The sequence below is a fragment of the Sus scrofa genome, chromosome 18 (assembly GCF_000003025.6).
Source record: "Sus scrofa isolate TJ Tabasco breed Duroc chromosome 18, Sscrofa11.1, whole genome shotgun sequence".
Taxonomy (NCBI): Eukaryota; Metazoa; Chordata; class Mammalia; order Artiodactyla; family Suidae; genus Sus; species Sus scrofa.
Genome location: NC_010460.4, coordinates 1,967,009 through 1,981,505, shown reverse-complemented (window position 1 = coordinate 1,981,505; position 14,497 = coordinate 1,967,009). Strand labels below are relative to the sequence as shown.

At 47.8% G+C, this 14,497-nt stretch overlaps 1 protein-coding gene and 1 long non-coding RNA gene across 13 annotated transcripts in view; one reads left to right on the top strand and one right to left on the bottom strand.

Annotated features, from left to right (window-relative positions):
- The window catches only part of LOC102166684, a 192,592-nt gene extending 181,013 nt beyond the window's left edge, over positions 1-11,579 (bottom strand). For all 4 annotated transcript variants that reach the window (XR_002340275.1, XR_001302290.2, XR_002340277.1 and 1 more), the window contains exon 1: positions 10,774-11,579. This is a non-coding gene — a long non-coding RNA (uncharacterized LOC102166684). The remainder of the gene's footprint in view (positions 1-10,773) is intronic.
- The window catches only part of RNF32 (ring finger protein 32), a 28,677-nt gene continuing 25,833 nt past the window's right edge, over positions 11,654-14,497 (top strand). For 2 of the 9 annotated variants that reach the window (XM_013985550.2, XM_005673082.3), the window contains exons 1-2: positions 12,193-12,398; positions 13,883-14,046. The gene's annotated coding sequence lies outside the window, so the exon portion shown is untranslated. Of the gene's footprint in view, positions 11,770-12,192; positions 12,399-13,882; positions 14,047-14,497 lie in introns of those variants that run through there. The other 7 variants (XM_005673084.3, XM_003134525.6, XM_021078725.1 and 4 more) reach the window with 6 other exon arrangements.

Sequence of the window (14,497 nt, the reverse complement as noted above, 5' to 3'; positions counted from 1 at the left end):
CCTCCAGGAGCCTGACCTGGTGACACCTGCAGGGAGCCCCCCATGCAGGGGGCAGCGGGAGGCAACGGGTAAGGGAGCAGGCGCTGAAACACCCTCCACACTTCCTCCTCCTTGTACGGGGACCTGCTCTCCGGAGAAACCTTGTTGGAGCCGGCGTGGCCTGGGGAGAGGACACCTGCGTGGCCTGAGCCCCCCGCTGGCCTGTCTCTGCAAGAGGAGGGGAGAAGGCTGAGGGAACTCTTCTGAAGGTAGAGCCCATGGACGCTGGCCCATCAGGAAATGAAGATTCCACTGTGAGACCATGGGCTGCTTCTCCTCCCCAGGCCCTTGTCCCCACACGGACAGGGCTCCAGGATGATGAGCCAGGATTAGGACTAAGACAGAGAGACACAGCATCCCTTGAAACTAAGAGGGAGTTTCAAGGGAATCCAAAGACAGTAGAGGAGAGAAAAACAAAGACATCGGAGGAGACAGGAGCTCTGACACCTACAGCTACAGCGAAGATGAAACACAGCAGCGGTTCCTCGCCAGATAAAAATAAAACCCAACACTCAAGGCCTGTTTCCCTCAGCTCCTATTGGCCAATACACATGCCTGGTTTCACCAAAAATAACAAGACGTACAAAAGGCTTTAAAAACACTGCTGTCTGAAGAGACAAAGTGAGCGTGAGAACCAGGCTCCAATGTGGCAGAGATGTTGAAATTCTCAAATGGGGACTTTTTTTTAAAAGCGTGATTAATATGATAATGGCTCTAATGGAAACAGTGAACAACAAGTAGAACAGAGGCAAAGATGCAAAGATGCAAACGCCAATAAAGACTCAAAGGAAATGCTAGAAATCTAAAGCAATGTAAAGAAGAGAGCCCTTGATGGGTTCATCAGTAGGCTACACGGCCAAGGGAAGACTCCGGGAGCTTGAAGATACACCAATAAAAATTCCGCAAACTGAAGTGCAAAGAGAAAAAAACCATGAAAAAAAAAAAACCGAAAGAAAGAGTATATCCAAGAACTGTGGGACAATTACCAAAGATTTAACATCCATGTCATGAGACTCCAGAAGGAGAAAGAAAGGGAGGAGAAGAAGCGTTTGAAATAATAACGGCCAGGAATTTCCAAAATTAATGGTAGATATCAAACCACAGATCCAAGAGGCTCAGAGAACAGCAAGCAAGATAAATACCAAAAAACGTACACCTGGGCATATGTCACATAACAAACTACAGAAAACCCAAGGAAAAGGGGGACCTCTTCAAAGAAGTCAGAGGAAAAACACCTAAGATTTACATCACACTTCTCTTCCCAAATCATGCCAAAGTAAGAGGGAGTGGAGTGAGTCACTTAGAGTAAAAAAAACACCACGAACCTAGAAGTCTGTAACTGGTAAAATTATCCTTCTGAAGTGAAGGAGACCTTAGCACTGAACGATCTGAAGGGGAAACTAAGAAATTAATTCCATGCACGACAGCATCAAAAAGAATCAAGTATTTCGGAATAAATTTATCCAAGGAGGTGTAGGACTTTTACACGGAAACCTATAAAATGTTGCTGAAAGAAATCACAGAGGACCTTAACAATGGAAAGGCATGTTATGTTCTTGGAATGGAAGGCTTAATACTATTAAAATGGCAGTACGAACCCCACCTCAAAGTGCTACTCAGATTCATTGCAACGAAGCCCCTATCAAAATTCCAAGGGCATGGGTACATGGAAATGGAAAATGCATTCCAAAATTCACATGGAATTTCAAGGGACCCAGACAATCTTGAAACAAAAAAAGTTAAGTTGTAGTCTCACACTTCCCAATTTGAAAACTTATCACAAAGCACAGTAATCAAAACAATATGGCACCAGCATAAGGCAGACACACAGACCAGCGGAAGAGAACTGAGATCCCCAAAATACACTTTCACATCTGTGGTTAGTTGCTTTTTGTCAAAGATGCCAAGACCATTCAGTGGGGAAGGGACGGTGTCTCCCTCCAAAGACGGTGGTGGGAAAAAAAACAGATCCACATGCAAGAAAATGAGGTTGTACCCTTCCCTGTACGGTTTGTATATACCATGTACAAACATTAAATAGATCAAAGATCTAAATGTAAGAGCTAAAACTATAAAACGCTTAGAAGAAAACACAGGGGAAAATCTTCATGACCTTGGATCTGGTGATGATTTCTTGGAAAGGACACCAAGAACACAAGCAACAAAAGAAAACACAGATGATTGGACTCGACCAAAATTTAGAACTTTTGTGTATCAGGGGAAACTACCAAGGGAGCGAAAAGACATACGACAAAAGGGAGAAAATATTTGCAAATCACGGATATGATAAAAATTTCAATGCCAAAATATATAAAGAACTCCTAAAACTCAACAACAAAAAAGACAAACCAATTTAAAAAATGAGGAAATGGGAGTTCCCGTCGTGGCGCAATGGTTAACGAATCCGACTAGGAACCATGAGGTTGCGGGTTCGGTCCCTGCCCTTGCTCAGTGGGTTAATGATCTGGCGTTGCCGTGAGCTGTGGTGTAGGTTGCAGACACGGCTCGGATCCCATGTTGCTGTGGCTCTGGCGTAGGCCGGTGGCTACAGCTCCGATTGGACCCCTAGCCTGGGAACCTCCATATGCCGCGGGAATGGCCCAAGAAATAGCAAAAAGACAAAAAAAAAAATAAAATAAATTAAAAATGAGGAAATGACTTGAACAGACATTTCTCCAAAGATGATACACAAACGGCCACCGAGCGCAGCATGAAAGATGTGGGGGAACGCGACTCAAACCACAGCGAGAAGAACCTCACAACTACTACGGTGGCTATAAGTTTTTAAGTCAAAGATAACAAGGGTTGGAGATAACGTGGAGAAACTGTACCCTGTACCCTCTGCTGATAGGAACATAAAGTGGTGCAGCTGCTACATAAGGCGGTTTGGCAGTCACGGAGAATTACACATGCCTCACGATTTCACTCCGACGATACGCACAAAAGAACTGAAAACAGTCCATGGAGTTCCCGTCGTAGCGCAGTGGTTAACGAATCCGACCAGGAACCATGAGGTTCTGGGTTCGATCCCTGGCCTCGCTCAGTGGGTGAAGGATCCAAGGATCCAGCGTTGCCGTGAGCTATGGTGTAGGTTGCAGACGCGGCTCAGATCCCGCGTGGCTGTGGCTGTGGCTGTGGTGTAGGCCGATGGCTGCAGCTCCGATTGGACCCCTAGCCTGGGAACCTCCATATGCCACAGGAGCGGCCCAAGAAATGGCAAAAAGACAAAAAAATTAAAAAATAACTGAAAACAGTCCAACAAATATATGTACATGCATGTTCACAGCAGTGGTATGCACACGGGCCAAAATGTGGAAACAGCCTCGATGTCTAACAGCAGATGAAGGGACACTCAAATCATGGTACCTACATACCGTAGAAGACGATGCAGCCATAAAAGAGAAGGAAGCATGGATACCTGCTACATCGCGGATGAAAAAATCATGAAAGTGCAGACATGCTAAGGGAGAGAGAGGTCAGGCACCAAAGGTCACAGTAAAAGGTTCTGTGTCCGTGCAACGTCCAGAGCAGGTTCGTGCACAGAGTCAGAAGGCAGACTGGTGGCCGCCAGCGGCTGGGGGAGAAGGAGGGGAGGAACGGCCTGACAGGTGTGGGAATCGTCTTCACGCGGAATCATGGAAATGCTCTGGATGGAAGTGGCCTTTGCACCACTCGGTGAAGATACCAAATGCCAGTAATCACTCGCTTTAAAGCGGTTAATTTTACGCTGTGTGCATTTCACCTAAATAATTTTTTTTTTTTGTCTTTTTGCTATTTCTTGGGCCGCTCCTGTGGCATATGGAGGTTCCCAGGCTAGGGGTCCAATCGGAGCTGGAGCCACCGGCCTATGCCAGAGCCACAGCAACATGGGATCTGAGCCGCGTCTGCAACCTACACCACAGCTCACAGCAACGCCGGATCCTTAACCCACTGAGCAGGGCCAGGGACCGAACCCGCAACCTCATGGTTCCTGGTTGGATTTGTTAACCACTGCGCCATGACGGGAACTCCCCTAAATAAATTGTTTTTAAACTGATGAGGAAACAAAGGCTTTCTCAGATACACACGCACACACAACTGCAGGAATTTGTTCCCAGGAGACCTGTCTTGCAAGAAATGTTGAAAGTACTTCTTCAAAAAGAAGGAAGGTTATATAAGGCAGAAATGCAGATGTGCCGAAAGAAAAAGGTGACTGCTAGAGAAGAAAAAATGAAAGCCAAACAAAGTCTTTCATTTTTCATAGTCTCATTTGATCTAACAGATGCCTTGCTGGCTCAATATAATTAAAACGGGGCACAAGAGTGGGTGGTTGACAGCTTAGATGACGGTGTGTCAGGAAGGATGAGAGAGGCGCCGGCCGGGTCCGCTCCTGTCCCTCCAGCACCACCACAGGGTCAGACGAACTCGGATGGAGATTAGCTGGAAATGTAATGGTAAACTTTAGGGCGGCCACTCAAACCATTTTTAACTGGATACACTGAGGACAGAAAATGAAGTCACGTGAAATGTTCAGTTGAAACCACAAAAGGCAGAAGACGAGGGAAAGGTCAGAAAGAAACAAGAAACAAGTGCAAACAGTAGAAAATACACAATCTTTACCCAACTATAGGAAATCACTTTATAAATGCACAGTCTAAATGCATTAAGTGAAACACAGAGGCTGGGAGTTCCCCTCGTGGCGCAGCGGAAACAAATCCGATGAGGAACCACAAGATTGCGGGTCTGATCGCTGGCCTTGTTCAGTAGGTTAAGGATCCAGCATCGCTATGCGCCTATGGTGTAGGTCGCAGACGCAGCTCACATGCTGCGTTGCTGTGGCTGTGGTGTCGGCTGGCAGCTGTAGCTCTGACTGAACCCCCAGCCTGGGACCCTCCATATGCCACAAGCATGGCCCGGAAAGCAAACAAAAACAAAAACAAAAGCAGAAACAGAGGCTGACAAAGTGGACTAAATAAAAAACAAGAGTCAGAGTTCTCACTGTGGCTCAGAAGTAACAAATCCAACCAGTATCCATGAGGATGTGGTTCAATCCCTGGCCCTGCTCAGTGGATTAAGGATCCCACGCTGCTTGTAAACTGCGGTGTAGGTTGCAGAAATCAATGAAATCGAAAACAGGAAAACAACAGAGCAAATCAACAAAACTGAAGCTAGTACTTCAAAACAGTCAATAAAATGTCTAAGCCTCTAACCAAGACAAGAAAGACAGAAATTACTAGTCAGAAATTACAATGGGATTATCACTGGATCACTGCTGAACCCTTGAATGCATGAAAACAGTAACAGAATATTATTAACAGCTCTACACCCACAAATTTAATAACTTAGATGAAATGGACCAAGCCTTTGAAAGATCTAATCTAACCAAACTCATAAAAAGAGGAACAGATGAATCTCCATAGGCTTATATTTAAGATACTGCATCAACAATTTAGTCGCCTGCCAAAAAGAAATTAAGCACCAGGCCCAGTGTTGCACTACCAAATCTTGAAGGAAGAAAGCATGCGAATTCTCCACAGCCTCACGCAGAAAAACAGAAGCATTACCCTGATACCCAAACCAGACAAAGATGTGAGACGAAAGGAAGCCTGCACATCAATATCCCTCACGAAAACAGATGCCGATTCCTCAACAAATTATTAGCAGAGAGAATCCAAGAGTGTGTGAAAAGAATTACACGCCATGAGCAAGGGAAATGTATTCCCAGTATGCAAAACTCAATGAGGTCCCTCTCACATCAACAGGCCAACGAAGAAGAAGCATGCGATCCTACCGACAGATGCAGATACAGTGTCGGATGAGATGCAACACCCGTTCATGAAAAAAGGTCTTAGTGCACGAGGAATAGAGGAGACGTCCCTCACCTTGATAAAGAAACCCAGGCAGAACATACAGCTGGCATCAGGCTCAGTCAGGCTCCACTAGAGGCTCTACCCCCTCTGATGGGAAAGCAAGAATGTCTCCTCATTGCACACCTACTCAACGTCACGCACAAAGTCCAAGCCAATACAAGAAGTTAAGGAAATAGAAAATACACAAATCGAGAAGAAATAAAACCATCTTCGCTCTCGTACGACATGAATTTCTATATAGAAAATCCCCAAGAACTAGAATAAAAAAAAAAAAAAAAAGGCTGGAACTAATAAGCAATTACAGGAAAGCTGCAGGATACCAGGTCAATATTCAAAAGTTAATCACTTTCCCGTATGCCAGCAATGGACAAGTGGAATTTGAAATTAAAAATAGAATACCATTTACATTAGCTCCAATAAAAATTAAATACTTAGGTACAGACTTATTAAAACGTGTAAGATCTTTATATGGTAATTTACAAAACCTTGACGAAAGAAATCAAAAATCTGAATAAAGGGGAGATAGTCTACGTACATGGAGAAGAAGACGCTAGGTTTAAAGCAGGTTCTTCCCAACTTGATCTGTGGATTCCACGCAGTCAAAATCCCGGCAAATTATGTGTGGCAATCAACAAAATCATTGATTTTCAGGTGAAAAGGCACAGGTCCCAGAATAGCCAACATGACACTGAAGGAGGAGAACAAAGCTCGAGAACTAGACCTTCCAACTTAAAGATGTATCATAAAGCTACGTCATCAAGACAACGTGGCACTGGTGAGAGCATGGACAGATCAATGGAACAGACCAAAGAGCCCAGAAAAGAAAAGCAGAATCTAGACACAGACCTTATATCTTTCAAAAAATTAACTCCAAAAGGACGATATACCTAAATGTAAAATGCAAAACTGTAAAACTTCTGGAAGATTATCCATGAGAAAATCTAGGTGACCGAGGCTTTGGCAAGGACTTTTTAATAACACCACCAAAAGCACAATCCACGAAAGAAAAAAGAAATATTAAGATGGACTTCATTAAAATTTAAAACTCTGCTCTAAGAAGGATACTATCAAGAGAATAAAAAAGACCAGACACAGACTAGGAGGAAACCTTTTGCAAAACTCATATCTAAGTATGGACTTATATTCAAAATATGCAAAGAACTCTTGCCGCTCAACAATAAGAAGCTTTTAATGGACAAAAAAATCTAAACAGAACACTGCACCAAAGTAAATACACAAATAGCAAAGAGGGATATGAAAAGATGCTCAGTAGCAAATGTCATGAGGGAACTTCCAAATAACACAAAAATGAGATACTGCTACACACCTATTAAAATGGCTACAATTGAAATAACTTATGACACCAAGTGCTGATAAGGATGTGGAGCTGGCAGGGATTCAAGAGCTACGCTTCCGAAGCCTGGCAGTTTCTTACAGAGCTAAACGCAGTCTTCATTTAATCCAGCAATCCAAATGAGGTGAAAACTTCTGTCTACACAAAAACTTGCAAAAAACAAAAAAAAAAAACAGCTTTATTCATAATCACCAACACCTGGAAGATGCCAAGGTGGCCTTTAGTAGGTGAGTGGCAAACTAACTATGGTACCTCCAGACAACGGAATATTACTCGGCGATGAAAAGAGGTATCAGGCCATAAAAAGACAGGAAGAAAACGTAAACGCAATGTTGCGAAGTGAAAAAGGCCACCCTGAAAAGGCTACATAACCGTGTGATTCCAACTGTGTGACACTCTGGAAAAGGCAACGTGCGACACGCAGTGATGAGTGTTGCCAGAGGGGGAGGGAGGGAGAGATTTGCAGGGCAATGAAACTCTCTGAATGACACCGTCACTGCGGACACGAGACGTCACGCGATTGCCAAAACCTTTACAACTACACAAAATGAGAAGTGAATTATTAAACTAGGCGCTTTAGCTCAACAGAATGTTATCAACATGGGGACAAACAGCAAAGAAATGCAAGACATGAATAACGGGAAACGGAGTATACACATGCTCTGTATTATACATGCTTACGCTCTGAGGGGTTTTTTTCTGGGGACGGGGGTTGCTGTACCTGAGGCACGTGGAAGTTCCCAGGTCAGGGATGAAACCTGCACCGCAGCAGTGACAACGCCAGATCCTTAATCCGCTGAGCCACCAGGGAACTCCACCTGTGCTCTGTATTATATGCTTAGTTTGTCTGTACCCTTTATGACATAAATAAAATCTATTAATTAAAAGTTATCTCAGAGTTCCCGTCGTGGCTCAGTGGTTAACAGATCCGACTAGGAACCATGAGGACTCAAGTTCAATCCCTGGCCTTGGTCCGTGGGTTAAGATTCTGGCGTTGCCCTGAGCTGTGGTGCGGGTTAAAGACATGGCTCGGATCTGGCATTTCCCCCCCAGGCTACTGCTGCGTTTAGACCAGTAACCTGGCATCTGGGGCGCTGTGCATACCTTCCAAAACTTTCTGTTGGGGCAGGAAAATCACAACGTGTGAGCAGAGGCGCCGGCCCCCGAACCCAGTGAGACCGGCAGGTGCTCTCGCAAGGCTGTGCGCAGCGGCGGGACCCTCTTGAGCACGTCGGCCAGTAGATCCTCACAGGACACTCTTCTTCCCCAGAGTGATTAAACCGAGGCGAATCTAAATCTACCGGATTCAACAACAAAGGACGAATCTGCGCCTCTCAGGAAACATTTTTAAAGACGCTATATTGGTATACCCACGGCTGTCAATTACAGGCAAGGAACGGAACTAAGGGGATGGATGCCTCTCCCACTTCCCCAGCGAAGGAGGGCTCTTCACGGGTGTCAGTCTATTGCTAGAGTCCCATTAACAGGAGTGATGTGGTCGTTGTCATGGATACACACACACACAGATCCACACTTTGCCAGAAGAGATGAAATAATTCAGCGTAAGCTCTTTCTCATTTCTTGGTCACAAACAAAACTCCAGTGTAATCTCTAGGGCACAGAATGTTTCACAAAGCCCCTCCCTGGGGTGACTGGGTCTTTACAGGGCAGCCGCTGCAGAACGAGGAGAGGTTGCAAATTTCCCAACAAGTGCTCGACCTCACACACTGCCAACGGCAGGAAAAGCCTTGGAGTGGCTTGGGAACAGGACATGGGTGGACGCAGGCTTAGGAAGAGAGTTGATTATCAATCGGGAAATGGTAGCGTCAAGCGAAAGGCAACACAAAGAGAACTAAACTCCAGGAAAGGCCTTTTCAGGGCCGGTTAAAACTGAAAGTTAAATGAGCAACGATGGGCCCGATGCTACCGCTCTCCACCCCTTGGGTTTAGTTTCTGCATCCAGGGCTGTGTTAGCGAGGAAGGGGCAGAACAGGCAGAGTGGGACTAGGAATACTCTGCAGGGAACTAAGGAGACACTTTAACATTCATATGTGGGGAGGAGGAGGGGTCCGACGAGGAAGACCCATCCCGACCCCGCCAAGCATCCATCAGGACAGAGCTCAGAGTCCGGGCAGGTGAGCAGGCTCAACCCATGTGGACAGAGGCTATTAACCACATGCGCCTCCCCGCCGCGAGGATGCAAGAACTTGTCTCTACTGCAAGAGCGGAAAAACCTCACCCTCCACCAGGAGACAAATCCCAACTGCCAGTTCCAGCGTTTGGCCGCGTTCTCTGAGCAGCAGAGAACACCCCTAACTCCGTGTCTAACCTCTTCCCTCAGCTCTAACCTTTGTGCTCTGAGTGGTGCTGGCGCGGCACCTTCAGGAAAGGATGCTGCCTGTAGCCTGAAAGGCACAGAAGAGCCTTTTCTCAGGGCTCTGCCTCCCAGGCTACCTTTAAAGGTGCAACGGCATATGGAGGCTCTCAGGCTAGGGGTCCAATCGGAGCTGTAGCCACCAGCCTACACCACAGCCACAGCCATGCAGGATCCGAGCCACATCTGCAACCCACACCACAGCTCATGACAACGCTGGATCCCCAACCCACGGAGCAAGGCCAGGGACCGAACCCACAACCTCATAGTTCCCAGTTGGATTCGTTAACCACTGAGGCACGACGGGAACTCTCTTAAGCCCATCTTTAAATGAACAAACAAAATCGCTAAAAGCAGGACGTGAAACGAGACCTCACTGGGCCCACGGTTCTGACAGTGCGACAAGTGGGCTATAGGTGCTGCTGAGCCCTTCTGGAGAATGTTGAAGAACACCCCCCTGCAAGAGGGGTGAGGGACCCGGTCCCCAAAACCTCTTCGAGTATCAACCATGCCCGCTATGCTTTCTGTCAAGAATTACACAGCGACAACGGCAAGACTAAATTTTCAAGCAAATGCCTGCAGGAAAATATTCTCACAAGAAATTAGCTCACCATTTCTTGTAGCTAACAAGAAGGACCAATTTCTTTCGGATAGAAAATATAAGGCTCATTAAAGCTGTCCTGAAATTTCAAACGTGGATGGAGGGAAGGATTACTGAAAGTGGGAATTTTTCTTAGAGGTTTTAGAAGTATAATACAAATGCCTTCAAGATCATTATACAACTACAGATGTGATAAATTCATTTGAGTAATAAATTTAAAAAAAATGCCTTCAAGTGGGCATCAAGCTTAGCAGACACTGTACCAAGCTGTTCCCACACATGAGACCACACGACTCCATCTCACCAGAGCCTAAGGTGGTAACAGTATAGCCGTGCACCACCCGAATTCTTCCCGTTATAAGTAGCAGAAAACCAGCGCTCAACTGGCTGCTGCAGAAAGGGCGCTGATTCACTCAGGTTGGTGGAGACTCGAGAAGGACCAGCTGCAGGGCTTAAACTCCCTCACCAGGCTTGGACTCTGGCCAGATCTCTGCCACTTCCTGTATAAGCCGCCTTCTGAGGCGGTGGACAGACCCCAACAGCTTCAGGCTCTCACCTTGTGATGACAAGACAGCCAGCACAGCTGCAGTTTCACGTCTTTTCTTGTTCCTACGTTCGGCAGGGAGAATTAAAGGAATTTTCCAGTAGCTTCCGCGAAGGTACTGAGTCCATGTGATTCGGCCTGTGGATCACACTGCACGTTCCACGTGGCAGGGCATTGAGATCTTCTGATCAGCAAGGCTAGTCACCCCTTCCATCCCGGGACGATTAACATCGGAAGGGCTCGTGGATGCTGACAGGTGGAAGTAAGAACGTCCACTTTATGCATAAGAACCCCAAGGAAGACGGACCTATCTGAACCCAAAGCTCTTCCATCCTGAGCTCTGCGCTGTACTGTCACAGAGCAAAGGGCTCTCAGGACGAGAACCTGACCTCCAGACCCATCACCAACTGGTACAGAAACCACAGAAAAAGTTTGACACCTTCTGCGAAAAGGTCGCAACTTAAAATTAACTTCATGATGAATTTAATCTGGCTTATCCAAAAATTTTAGCTGCTTCTTAGTCTGCTTCTTCCAACTTCCAAACAGGAGGGGCCATTTTAGAAAATTTAATTCCACTAGGGAAAAAATTTACCTTCAGTGAAGCTGCAAATGATCTTGTTTCATCAGTATAATATTTTTTCCAAAGTTGCATCCAACACTTTAGGTCTTTAATAACAACTTTTAGGTCTTTATAATCAATGATCAATACCAGTCAACTTAGTTGACGACTTCTTTAAACTGCGCTTTCACAGAATTGGGGGGTAAAAGGCCTGTTTGCCTTCGTCATGACTTCCGTGTACTTTCAGCTGAAGAGTTCAATAAAAATAAGTTTAAACAGCACAACTGGGTCACCGTCTCAACAAACTTCTGCTTTCTGCGTCTGGCCGCTGTGAAGCGTGAGGCACCAGCTTGAAGTTCTTACCTCCACCAACTAAAAAACCAGACAAATATATGAAACAATGGTTTTCGGACACTGGACCAGGGCAGTGGCGGGATGTGACCTTTAAGGTAGGGAAACAAGCGGGCCAGGCTTGTCCAGGTCGCAGAGAGGCTGGCCAGCGGCCTGGCCGCCTGCGGGGCAGTTAAGGCTCAGGGAACCACGACCGGCGTCGACGCGCGGAGGCCCACAGGCACAGCGCGCTCCGGGGACCCGAGCTCCGAGCGGCGCGACACGCGGAGACAACAGGGCCGGGCGCCTGGGACCCCGCGCTCATCCTGCCGCGGGCACGCGGGCCGGCGAGCATGCGCGGCCGTGCGCGGGGCGGGGCCGCGGCTGGCGAGGCAGGCGAGCATGCGCAGCGCGGCCCTGTGCGGCGCACAACAGGTGAGTATGCGCAGTGAGGGAGCGCCGCACAGACTGCAGAGGCGACGGCAGAGCAGCTGAGAGCAGGAGAGCATGCGCGGCGTGGCTGTGCGCCGAACGGGACTGGCGAGCATGCGCAGTGTGGGAGAGCCGCCGCGGGCGTCGGGAAAGCGGCGCCGCGCGCGGGGTAGGACTGGGCCGTTGAGCATGCGCGCTGGCGCGTGACCGGCGCGGCGGCGGTTGCTGGGCAACGGCGAGTTGCTGAGGTGAAGGGCGCAGGCCTCGGTGGGTGTGCGGCAGGCGGTGTCGGCTCCGCCTCAGGTGCGATCCCCAGGTGGGGAAGAGAGAGGAGAGGAGCGGCGGGGCGGGGGACAGCGACCACCCGGGGTTCCCAGGGCAGCCCACTTACTTGGTGGCCATCCCTCGGGAGAGCCTGGCACCGTCAGTGTTGGAAATGCCTAAGGCTGCGGGTTACGGAGAGTCCGCGCTTAACCTACGCAGTTGGCCCTTGAACGAGGGTTTGAACTGCTGGCCCCCCAGTAAATATGCACTGCAGAACTACACCTTCCCGGTGATTTGAATCTGGGATGCGAGAAGCGGAGGACGGGGCGGACGGTGGGACTTGAGCATCCCGGGGTTGTGGTAAAAGCCTCGGGTCCTGGAACCAGCCCCACGGGGACACCCGGGGCAGGAGGACTGTCATTTCACGTCCGTTTTGTGCTTCTGGCCATCCTAGGTGGACTCGCATCAAAAGTGTAAAACAAGGAATTCCCAAGTTACAGAAGATAACAAGTGTGCTGAAGTCTTTTAAAAACTGTTTCTCTTGTTTGCTTGTGTTTTAACTAGACCGTTTATAAATTAACTTAAAAGTCACTCAGGCAAATTGGTAAATAATTACCTTGGCAACATAGTGGTATTTTTTGTCACTAAGCCCTACCTCTTTTAACTAATTGTTAACAATGGCATATAAAAAGAAAGAATATTCCTATTAATTTTAGCTCTTAGTACTGGGTAAGGATTAAGTTTCCAACCCTACGATTGCCACAGACTAATTATATAATTTTGGAGTAGTCACTCTGGATATGTTTTCTCATTTTAAATGAAGTTGGGGCGTTCCTGTCAGGGCTTAGCGGTAACGAACCCGACTAGTGCCCATGAGGATGCAGGTTCCATCCCCGGCTTGGCTCAGTGGGTTAAGGATCCGGTGTTGCCCTGAGCTGTGGTGTGGGTCAGACACGGCTGGGATCTGGTGTTGCTGCGGCTGTGGTGCAGGCCATTAGCTGAAACTCTGATTTGACCCGTAGCCTGGGGACGTCCGTGGGCTGCAGGTGTGGCCCTGAAAATAAATAAATCCTTTGACCTGGATGTTAATCCCAGTGGCTTACAGTGTGACACTGGGGTAAAACTGGAGACTCGATAGCTAGCTATGATTATTAAACAATTTTCAGGCTGATGTAAGCTACATTCTGCCAGATTGTAGGCATTTTGAGAGCAGATTCTGGTAGTGATTGTTCAGCATTTTAACTATCTCCTCCCATTTCTCCAACTTGATGCTGGAAATGAAGGGGAACGAACGGGGGTGCAGGAGAAGGTGTCCCCTCACTTCTCAGGGATCTTGGCAGCTGCAAAGCCCTGGCGATCTCCCAGACCCCCCTCCACTCTCCTTAACTTTTCTGTTCCACGTTTCCCATTCTGCTGCACTCACTCCTCAGGAAGCTCTTCTACTGGACGAATTGATCGTAGGCTTGCTCCTTAGACAGCTATTTGGGATTAATTCCTTTCCCATCTTACAATCAGGCTCTCAATACTGCTTCCTAGGTTACTTCAACCGTGTGCATATTCTGGACTCCTGTCTTGCCTCGTCTGAAAGCTAAAAGGGCCAATTCCCAATTCTTCCACCAGCTGTGAGGGGAACTGGATCCAGGACAACTGCTTACAGAGGGTCCTGTGTGTGGAAGACCCGCGTGTGATCCTTCCCACAGGTAGTCCCCTTCGTGCTGAGGATGGCCCTGCCAGTGCCCCACTTACCTGTCCCAAGGTGGGGAGACACACACACGCATACTCTTGATGCTCCTGCCCAGCACTCACGAGCTAGGGCGCCACCCAGGTCTGTGCTTCCTGCTCACACGTGTGTCCTGCACAGAGTGAGGCTCCTCTCCCGTCCCAGCACACCCACCCAGCCCTTCTCCTCAAAAATCCGCACGTGCCGAGTTCCGGGCTGCCTTTGCTCTTGTCCCTGCGTGGGAGCAGGTCCACTGCCCTCTCTCTGCCTTCACAGCCCCGTCCTAAACTACCTCTGCCAGAGGTATTTCACTTACACCCTCGGATCTCTGAAGCCTGAGATTCTGCTGTGTTCACGTAAAATATTATATTCAGCAGTGGTCTGTTCTCACTCATGTTCATACGTCTCCTCCAGCTTATGGAGACGGTCTG